Source organism: Chionomys nivalis, chromosome 1, assembly GCF_950005125.1.
Source record: "Chionomys nivalis chromosome 1, mChiNiv1.1, whole genome shotgun sequence".
In the NCBI taxonomy this organism is placed as follows: Eukaryota; Metazoa; Chordata; class Mammalia; order Rodentia; family Cricetidae; genus Chionomys; species Chionomys nivalis.
In genome coordinates, this window is record NC_080086.1 from 35084928 (window position 1) to 35095321 (window position 10394).

Sequence of the window (10394 nt, forward strand, 5' to 3'; positions counted from 1 at the left end):
CCCTTGTCCTTATCTGTAGCACACTGAGAAGGACTCCTCGCTCTAGGCCCATGCCAATATGAACTCTCCCTAGGGGTCAGATAATTTTATCTCCATATTATAATTCTAGATAAGTCCAAAGAATGAGATTTTTTAAGTAGTTAAACCTAGCAGTGAACTGTTTTTTCTAAAAATAATAAAGCAGAGCTGGAGAGATGGCTCCACAGTTAGGAGCACTGGCTCTTTTAGAGGACCCAGGTTTGAGTCCCAGCACACACAGTGACTCACAACCATCTGTAATGTCAGTTCTGGGGGATTGGACACCTTCTTCCAGTCTCTAGAGGGACCAGGCACACAAGTGGTACACAGACATACATGCAGGCAAAGCAACCATATGCATAAAACATATAAACCAATAGCTGGAGAGTGGTAAAACACTTGCCTAAGCCTATGCAAGGCCATGAGTTCAATTACCAGTACCTCAAAGCAAAACACACAGCATAGAAACAATAAAGTGGGGCCTAAGGGTGTAACTGTAGCAGGGCACTATTTTGCATGGGAGGGGGTCATGGTTTGTCTTCCAACAGGGAAATAAATGATGAAATACAACAAAGCCCCATTCTATTATCTAGTTTACACTCTGCCCAAAAGGTTTAAATGTATTGTAACCAGTGCAAGTTGCAAGGATTGATGGTATCTTTCTTTTGTGTCTGAAATGGTGCAGTGGAGAAAAATCCATTTCTCAGACCCCGTCCTGGTCACTGGCGTGCTTCAAAGAAGAGCCGAGACTCTTGGGGAGCCCCAACAGTACTTGCTATTAAGAGGGTAGAAGTTAATGAGAATCCAGGCTCCCAGTCCCAAGGAGAAGTTCACAGACACCCCTACTTACAAGCGTCAGCGTGAGCCTTTTTCTGCCTCCATAGCCCTAACCTCGCAGCTCCGTCACCAGAGCCTGGTAATTCCAGGTCATGGAAGGTTCTTTCCCCCACCCCCAGTGATGTGGAATTCAAGCCCCACAGCAATCCCAGACGTGCACGCAGTTCAAGCCCCACAGCAATTTCCCCCAGCACTGCGGTACGGCGCACAAGCCTCTTCAGTCCCACTCGGCAAGCACGCAGTTCACCAAGGTACTAATTGGGATCCACCTACACTGCCGCATCCAGTCCAAGGATGTTTCTTGCATAGGAAAGCCTCTTAAAATAGTATGTACTAGTTAATCCATGGAGGACTTCAAGCATGGCCATTTACATGTTGGTCCAGTTGCCCCCTGAGAGTAAGTGAGGGTCCTATTAGCAGGCACAAGAGACTTACCAAGTTCTTTTGAAAGCTAATTTTGGATATTGTTTGTTGCAAACACAAACACTTGTACTGACTAGCACAGGCACTTGTTTTTTAGGTGTTGGTAGCAAACTGTGTTTGGAGCTGACAGATACCACTATGCTTGGTAAAATAAACTTGCCGTGGATAACATATATTCAACGCTCTCAAAGTGTGCCATAAAAACACACAAAGAGCAGGCTTTATCAAGTAAATGCACAAGCCCGTCTCCCTGGAAACTAGTTCGAGCACAAAGACTGCTTGTCTATGAAGGACTCACAAAGACAGAATAAAAACTGTTCTGCTTGTTTTTGTCCAAAATCTTCAGGGAGTTGGAAATATAATTTGTAGTTGAAAATGGAATATTTCTCTAAACCATAAACTTCTCTTGAATTGGCTATAATATGGCAGGCATTATTATCATTCTTAACGGTTATCTCAAAGGCAGTGAGAGAGCAAACTAGTCAGATCTGTGAGGGAGTTAGCGCTGACCTAGATAGGCGCGTGGGCCGCCTCTAGGACAGCAGCTCAGTTAAACTCAGGGCCACGCTCTTATCATTTAAGAGATCCAGGCTTGCTGATAAAAGTCTTAAAGCCATACCAAAAACAAACAAACAAACAAAACCAAATATTAATAACTTTAAAACTTCCAACTTTCCAAGTACGGAAGGTTTGAAAGAATATAATTAATGAAATAAACAGTATAAACACCCCTACTCTAAACAGAATATTTGAGATTAAAATATTGGCACGTATGTATATTTGAATAAAATAGTAAGAATGCATAAATGTAGGTCTTGAGACAATGATTTAAGAATATACTATACCAGTGGTGGATATTATCTTAACTTGAATCACAGTTCACCAAAATATGGCCTATTGTGTTTGAGATCTCCTTCTAAATGCAGTCAAGTGTGTTGGATAAATAAAATTTAAAATATAATATTTTATTAAATAATAGTTTTCAAATATATACTCTATAACTCTCTGAAATCTACTTCTGTATTGTGGAAACACTACAGATAGTAGACAAAACCCAGAAAGCTTTTTAAAAAATTAAAATTAATTAGAAAACCCTCATATGCTATGAAACTAACTTATGTATGGTATATGAGGCCTCTCTATGGCGCATTACCCAGTCTTGCTGGGTTTGGTCAACTTAGTTCAGTTTTTAATGAGCTTTGTAGGCAATCACACCGCTGCTTGTTTTGCTGCTTTTAGGCGTTAAGAAAGAAAGCAAAGTTAAGTAATAGATAACAGGGAAATTTGCCACAATATTAAGAAAGGCAAGAAACAAATTCAGTTTGACAATGTGTGGGCTGAGCATATGTTTAAAATTACATACTATTGATTTAAATCAAATTGTCTTGACTAGTGTATTTTTTTAATCTTCTACAAATATTTACTTAGTAGAATCTTATGAAAGCAAAAATTTCTTCCAGTGTATTTGCCTCACTTTATGACACAGAGAATATTTCCAAGTTCACATGACAATAAACCCAGCAAAAAAGACACAAATTAGAATGGCCAGTGTATGCACCGGGCAGACCCCATGAAGGCTATGAAAATATGGAAATATTTGGGGAAATTATTTTAACAAAATTTTTATGAAAGTCTCCTACTGTTAGCAACTGCTACATAATCTGAAAAGGAGATGAAATCCATCGCTAATGCTGCTGTTTTTACAGTGAGGCCTTTACATGGCTTCCCCGCACAGGAGGATCTCAACAAGGCTGCTGACAAACACCCTTGTTTTCAGAAAATTACAAATGAAAGAAAACATTACTTGTTGAAATATGTGAAACTTACTAACTGAAAACAGCTAGTCACATACTCAGCCATCTATTTCTACAATAAGATTTTAAAGTCATGCTTTTTTTGTATATGAATTTTAGACGTCAGAGGGGACTTTGAAATTAATAATATGATTTTTAAAAGTAATTTGGAATTTTTTACAAAAGTGGTTCTGAGAAATATAGTGACATGAATGTTAAGAGAACCAGTCTCTCTAAAAGAACTATTATATTTAATTATTAAAAATAGTTGTCACAAAAAGTCATAAAAGATATGAAGTTTTTTTGGTATTTTAGCTCTAATTTTTAAAGAGCTTATATTCTTTGAAATAAACAAGAATGAGGAAGCAGCGTCTGAAAGTCTTCAGCCTGAAGGCCTGTAGAACTTCAGCCTTCACGGCTGCCACTGCTCTATAGCAGTTATTCGTCCGAAACCTTTACATGTGAAAAAGATTTTTCTTCTTAAAAATAAAACTGTCAATTTTTTTCCTTCTAGGGAGTTGCAGAAGACTGAGAGGACCACCAGTTACTTCTCAGATGTTCTCACTGAAGATGTAGTTCTCAGGAAGTTAAATATGAAATAGTACATCGCCAGGAGCAAATTTACACAAGACACACAGGAAGATAAAAATGGATGGCTTTATAATACTTTATAATATTCACTCCAGCTAATGTGTGAGGCTGATTTCAAATTTTCATTTATTAAAATAGTAATTATTTGTATTACATGTATTCAATTTTAGAGCAAATCTGGTTGAAGGGAGGCAGCAGAGAACTTATTTTAAAGTTGAGGCTGAATCTCTGGACCATCATTCCAAACGCTCTTAGCATCTATGAGTATTTCTATCAAACTTTCAAGAGAGATATCTCTTTGATAAGCCAGAGAAAATGTCAGTTCCTACTAGCTAGGTTTTCTAAACCATGTAGCACCCGGAGTTATGTTTTCACGCAGCAATTGATCACTTAGCTGTAGACAGGAAGACTCCCACAGAGCACCTGATATCTGTGGAAGACCTGCCCAAGTCCAACACTGAGTTATTCATTTAAAAACACCAGTTAACAATTTGCTTCGTGCATGATAATAAAGAGTTGACATTACAGAACTTCAAAATCAAGAAGCTTTCCAACTGTTAGCGATCCTACAAGTTGGTTCATCTGGGTTTTTATTTTCCTCAAATGATCTTTTAATTTTATATTTTGTCTTTCATCCTGCAAAGAATAAAGACTTTAGCTTATTCCTGATCGATGACTCCTTTTTTTTCTCCTGACATAGTGACACGACTTTCCCTACCGTTAGCCTCAGAAGAGATTCTTTCTGTCCTAGGAGAACACGGCCAAGCCATCCTGATACATACGAACTTGGGCCAGCTTGGCCACCTCACAACTCGCTCCGACAAAACGCGGTGACGGTGGGGCCACTCACCTAAGCAATGGGAGTTAAGCAGAATTTAGAGCTGCAGCCTTCTGATTCCCAGCAGAGGTCCAGGCCCCTTCTTGACCTGCCCGCGTCCCTTATATAAAAGCAGTCCTGGCTACTCCCAGTTGCTGCCTCCTCACCTTAGGCTCCTCCCCAATCCCAAAGCCATAAAGCACCGGAGCTACACACACCCACCTTCCACCCCCACCACGCGGGCTGCCCACTCCGGTGAGCCTGTCCCTGGGCTCGCCCCCTCGGTAGACTGTAAGGGGAGCACTGACGGGGAGGCGCCTTGGTGACAGTGACCCCTGCTTCCCCACACCTGGGCCAGCTCCGAGGGGAGCCCCTCGGGGCCAAGTCGCCAGAGTGATCACCCGCGCACGTCTCCCCGCTCCAGCGTCTCGGGGCTCTCTCTGGGCGGCTGCAGGCGAGCCCCTCTCTGAAAACTGTCACCAAGATCGGCACGACGCGGTCCCTGCGGAGTTCTGGACCGTGCCGAGACCGGGTTTTCCTGTCAGGGGCTGGCGGGTGACCTCCACCCTGCTCCGAGTTCGCTCGCTCGCTCGCTCGCGCCCGTCTGCGCACCCTCCCAGGGAGCCTGAGGTAGCTCGGCTGTGACCATCCGCGCTGGGCCCGTGCCCCGCAGCCCGAGGACAGGCACCCTGCCAGTCACACTCGGCCCTCCTCAGCCGAGACCCCTCGCTCTGTCCCTCGGTCCCCGACCCCGCCCAGCTATCACGCTCGCTCGCTCTCCTCGGAGCGTGACTTCTCAGCCCGTGTCCCTCTCAAACCCAGACTCCGTCACCTTGTCGCAGTTGGTGCTGTCAGAGTGCGACTTCTCCTCAGCCGGGTCCCCTCAGTCAAGACTCTGTTACTTTGTCAGGCTCGCGGTCCTGTCAGAGTGTGACTTCCCCACCGCGTCCCTTAGGCTGACAGTCACACCGTCCTGTCAGAGTGTGACTTCTCAGCTGGTGTCCCCTCCGCGCAGACCCGGCCACCTTGTCAGTCAGACCCGTCCCCTCAGGCCGAGACCCCCTCACCTTGTCTGTCACACAGTCCTGTCAGAGTGGGACTTCTCAGTCCGCGTCCCCTCAGCCGAGAGCCGCCGCCACCGCCCGCCGTCAGGCTTGTCAGTCACACAAGAGTCCTGTCAGAGTGTGGTAACTGCTCCTCAGTCCGGTCACTTTGTCGTCACACTCGGTCCCCTCAGGCCGCGCACGACCCCGTACCCCAGCGCAGCGCCTCGGGTCTCTCCTTCCGCGTCCCTCCGGCCGGCCGCGTGGCCCGGGGCGACTCTGACCTGAGGCGGGGACTTGGCGGGAGCTGAGCGTCCCGGCGGCCGACCCGACCCGAGCGCCCCAGGCGGCTCCGAGTGCGAGGAGCCCCGCCTGGCCGAGCCGAGCGACCGGGCCGGGCCGGGCCGGGCCGGGCCGGGGGCGGCGCCCAGCGAGAGGCCGGAGGCCCGGCGCCCACGACCTGGAGGCCGGCGCCCACGGGGCCCTCGTAGCCCTCCAGCCCCGCGCCCCCCGCCGCCTACCTGGCCGCCTTGCTCCTCACAACCGCTGGGAGGCGACCCAGGAAGGTCCGGTGTCCCCCAGACCGATGCCCAGGGCCCGTCCCTGTGCCCTGATCCCCCGTCGAACGGAAGTTTGGTTGTCTCTAGATGTTCTTTTCAATAACATTAATATATATACAAATATTATATATAATATAATTAATAATATATAAGTGCGTTTAAGATCTCTTGGGTTTTTTAAATGTCAGAATGCTATGAAGGGGAACACCTTCACAAAGTGACCACTTTGGTGTTAATCATTCGGACAATTTCCTTTTTTAAATTGTGGTGGGAGGGCACACACGCTTACATGTGAATGGAGAGGCGTTGACTCCCCTGGAGCTGGTGGTTTATGCCTGGAACCGAACACAGGTCCTCTGGACAAACACTAACTGTTCCTAACCACTGAACTTTCTCTCCAGCCCGCTATTTTTTTCTCTATTTCTTAAAACTTTTTCACTGGATTTCTTAAATTCCTTAGCAGTATTTCTTGTACTGGCGACCTCACACACAGGATGGGGAAACTTGGGATTCTCTTGTTTTAAGTTAGAGAGAATGTTGAGGCTCCTTGTCCCAGAGGAGCCAGATGTGCACAAGATGGACAGTTTTCCTCTCAGTTCTCTCTGTCATGACCCATCCCAAAGGTGTGATGTCCAGGACGCCAGAGGCCCTTCCTTTTATCCTCTTCCAATCTTATTGATTGAAAAATCTTAGTCTATGTCTGGCTCTCTTTGGGAGGCACTGACTCCTGGGAGTTCATAATTGTGTTTCTTACTCAGGATGTTCCTCCACTCTTAGCATCTTTATTTGTTGGCGGATATAAAATTCTTTATTCTGGTTGAAAAAGCTCTCACCAGTGCTTTCCAGTGAGCATTTGTGAGGGCGACACTATGGAGAAAGTTCAGAGCCTGTCAACGGATTCATGGCCTCCACCCTCGAGCCCTAAAACTGTAAGACACAGGTCAGGCCCATGGGACTCTGAAGACCACTGGAGAGGCGGTCTTTCTCTGCTAGCCATGGAAAGACCCCATTCCTATGCCTGTCATGAAGTGGCCAGGTTGATTCTGCTCAGCAACCTACACCCAGAGGGAAATATGTACATAAGCAGTATGTATGTAGGAAGTATGTGGCCAACTTCTCGCTCACCCAGGAGTTTCAAGCTATTTGTTCTCGGTTGGTTTTGGTTTTGTGTTGATGAAACTTTTGAGGAGATGTTGCTGTGTAGCCCTGACTGGCCCTGAACTCACTGATGTTCTCCTGAGGCCTATACCACCCCTTGTGACATTTTAATATATTATTGAGATATGATTTACATAATCTAAAATGCAAATGTCATACATTGAAGATTCACTCACCGAGTTTTGGCTTATTTACAAAATTGCGTCATTATCAGCATAACCTAATTTTAGAACACTTGTACCACCCTACAGAGAAACTTCCTCCTCCGGGACAGTCATTCTCGTCAGTCCTAGGTTCATTGCCCATCTTCTTTCAGCCTGGGTAGAGCTTCCAATTCTAGACATTTCACACGAATGGGATCATACGATATGAAGTCCTGTGTGATTGCTTTCTTTCACTTAGCATATTGTTGTCAAGGCCCACCTGGGCTGTAGCTTGTATTATTTCCATCCTTTGTCTGTTTATTTGAGACAGTGTCTCTTTATGCAGCCCAGGCTAGCCTTGAACTTGTAATCCTCCTGCCTCCAGCCTTTTGAAGGTTAGAATTAGAGGCATAGCTGACAGCATTTCATTTTCTTTATTATAAACTAATATCCTATTATATGACAGGAAATGTTTGTTTATCTGTCTATTGCTCTAGGCTGTTTCTGCTTTTCTTCTATGTGCATGTGTATGTGCAGTTGCAAGTAGAGACCAGACCTCAATTGCTCTCCACCTTAGCTTTTTAAATTTGTTTATTTTATTGTACGTGTATGTATGTGTACCACATGCATGCATGAGTCTGCAAATGTCAGAAAAGAGCACCTGATTCTCTAGAACTGCAGTTATGGGCAACTGTGAGCTACCATATGGATTCTGGGACTGAGTCTGGGTCCTCTGCAAAAGCAGTAACAGCTGAGCCATCTCTTGAGTCCTTTATCTTGTTTTTCTGAGACAGGGCTTCTCACTGGACCTGGAGCTCCTTGTTTCGACTATCTGGCAGTAAGTCTCTGGAAGCCTCCCCATCTCTGTCTTCCCAATACAGAATTACTATCCTGCGCACCCCTCCATTTTCCCTTGCTTTTTATGTAGGCTCTGGGGATCAAACTTTCAAAGCAAACACTTATTAGCTGATCCCATAGCTCCAGCCCCGCTCCTACTATGGGGTACTATGAACCATGCTGCTATAATCAGTGGTAGACAATGCTGTTTGTGTGTGTTTTCATTTCATTTCATGGATATGGTAACAATATGTTTTAAAGAAATTTAGACATTGCCTGTAGGAATGTTTAATAGCATTGTGTTTTTCCACCAGCAATGCATGAGGGGCCTGATTTCTCCACATTTTTGTTAGCACTTATTAAAAAGTTTAGCTTATCTAATAGGTAGAAATGGCATCTTACTGTTTTGATTTGCATTTCCTAAATTATTAATTACATTAAACATCTTTTCGCATCGTCATTGGTCATTTGTGTACCTTCCTGAAGAAAAGGTTATTCAAATATTTTGCTCATTTTAAAATCACTTTGTTTTTGGTTTTGTATGGAACAGCTATTTACATTTTATGAATACAAATCCTTTTTCAGATATATAACTTGCAAATATTTTCTCCCATCTATAAGCTCCCTTGTTGGTTATTCTGTTTGTTTGTTTGTTTTTAGCCAAGAACTTGCTATGTGGCCCAAGCCAGCCTCCAACTGCAGATCCTCTGCTTTAGCTTCTAGAGATCTCTGCTGTGCACCTCTATGCCTCGCTCATCCTTTGACATAAAGGTACAAGATTTAATTTTTTTTATCTATTTTAACTTTAATTTTGTTTCATTTTGGTGTCGTATTAAAGATAAATTCAATGCTATAAATATTATTTGGTTTAATTCTAAGTTAGGTTCTTAAATGTAGGTCTGTAATCCATTCTGAGATAAATTTTGTATATGGTGTGATGTTGGGGACAATCAACTCTTAGTGAGGGAAATTCCTATAATTTACCAACAGCCATGAAGGGGAAATTCCACCACAGAGAATTCATAAATGGAGCAAAAGTTTAGAGTTGATCTGAACTTTTTCTAAACAATTTGTCTCCTGGATCAAAACGTCTGTTATTTTCAGTGTCTGTGGCTAGTAAAACCTACAAATACAAGTGAGTCAACAATAGACATGAAATAGTCTAAGCGTTCAAACCTGCGGCCTTGCCATTAGTGGCTTGTGAAATCAATTTAGCGGTTTAAAGCCCATACTTTTCAAATCAAATAAAAAGAACAGACTAGAAAACACAAACTCTCAGAACGTGGATCCCATATGAAAGAAAGTGTGGCTTTGGCGTTCTTAGATGCGTGTGTTTACGTGTACCAGGAGTTGGTATAACATGGATTTTGTAAGCACAGATGACATTTTTAAAAGGTGGGAAAACACTGTATAAACTATACTTTCAGGATTCTCCTGTTCCACAAACATTTATTGAACGTGGATCTCGTGCCAGGTCCTCTACTAAGTGCGGGGGATAAAATGATAAGCAGCACACGCTCGCCACACTGTGTGACAAGCATCATGTGGTCGCCACACTGTATGACAAGCAGGGCACGGTTGTCACACTGTGTGTGGTAAGTAGTGCACAATCACCACACTGTGTGGTAGGCAGTGCATGGTCGCCACACTGTGTGTGGTATTGGTAGGCAGCACATGATCGCCACACTGTGTGGTAAGCAGCATGTGGTCGCCACACTGTGTGGTAAGCAGCATGTGGTCGCCACACTGTGTGGTAAGCAGCATGTGGTCGCCACACTGTGAGACTAGTTTTACGGAGTTTCTGGAGATAAGGGCTTGTGCCTGATTCAGTTTCCCCAACCACAAGAATTTCCTCCAAATACTGGTGCTGATTCCTCATAACATCCAAAAAGGTGTCTAGGTTTCTGTTCGTTTGTTTCTTTCATTTGATGTTTATTACATATTAACTTTTGTCTACGGGTGGCACTTGTCCCCAGATCAACACTCGCATACCGTTTGTATGCTGCTGGGAAGGGAGCCCAGTCGAGGAGTGAGCGATGACTGTAAGTGACTTGATTTCCATCACTTCAACTATATTTTAACTGTATAGTCCCCAAGAATTTAAAAATAGCATCACATTACTTTTTACAGGGGGGCATTTAAAATAACAAAATTATTTTTCTCTCTTTTCCAAG

The 10394-nt window shown here is 44.1% G+C and overlaps 1 protein-coding gene across 3 annotated transcripts in view; it reads right to left on the minus strand.

The window, feature by feature from the left end:
- Pparg (peroxisome proliferator activated receptor gamma) overlaps nt 1-5867 on the minus strand; it is a 132193-nt gene extending 126326 nt beyond the window's left edge. The window contains exon 1 of one of the 3 annotated variants that reach the window (XM_057767500.1): nt 5547-5867. The gene's annotated coding sequence lies outside the window, so the exon portion shown is untranslated. Of the gene's footprint in view, nt 1-4512; nt 4583-5311; nt 5341-5546 lie in introns of those variants that run through there. The other 2 variants (XM_057767509.1, XM_057767491.1) reach the window with 2 other exon arrangements.
- Between the last annotated feature and the right edge of the window lie 4527 nt (nt 5868-10394).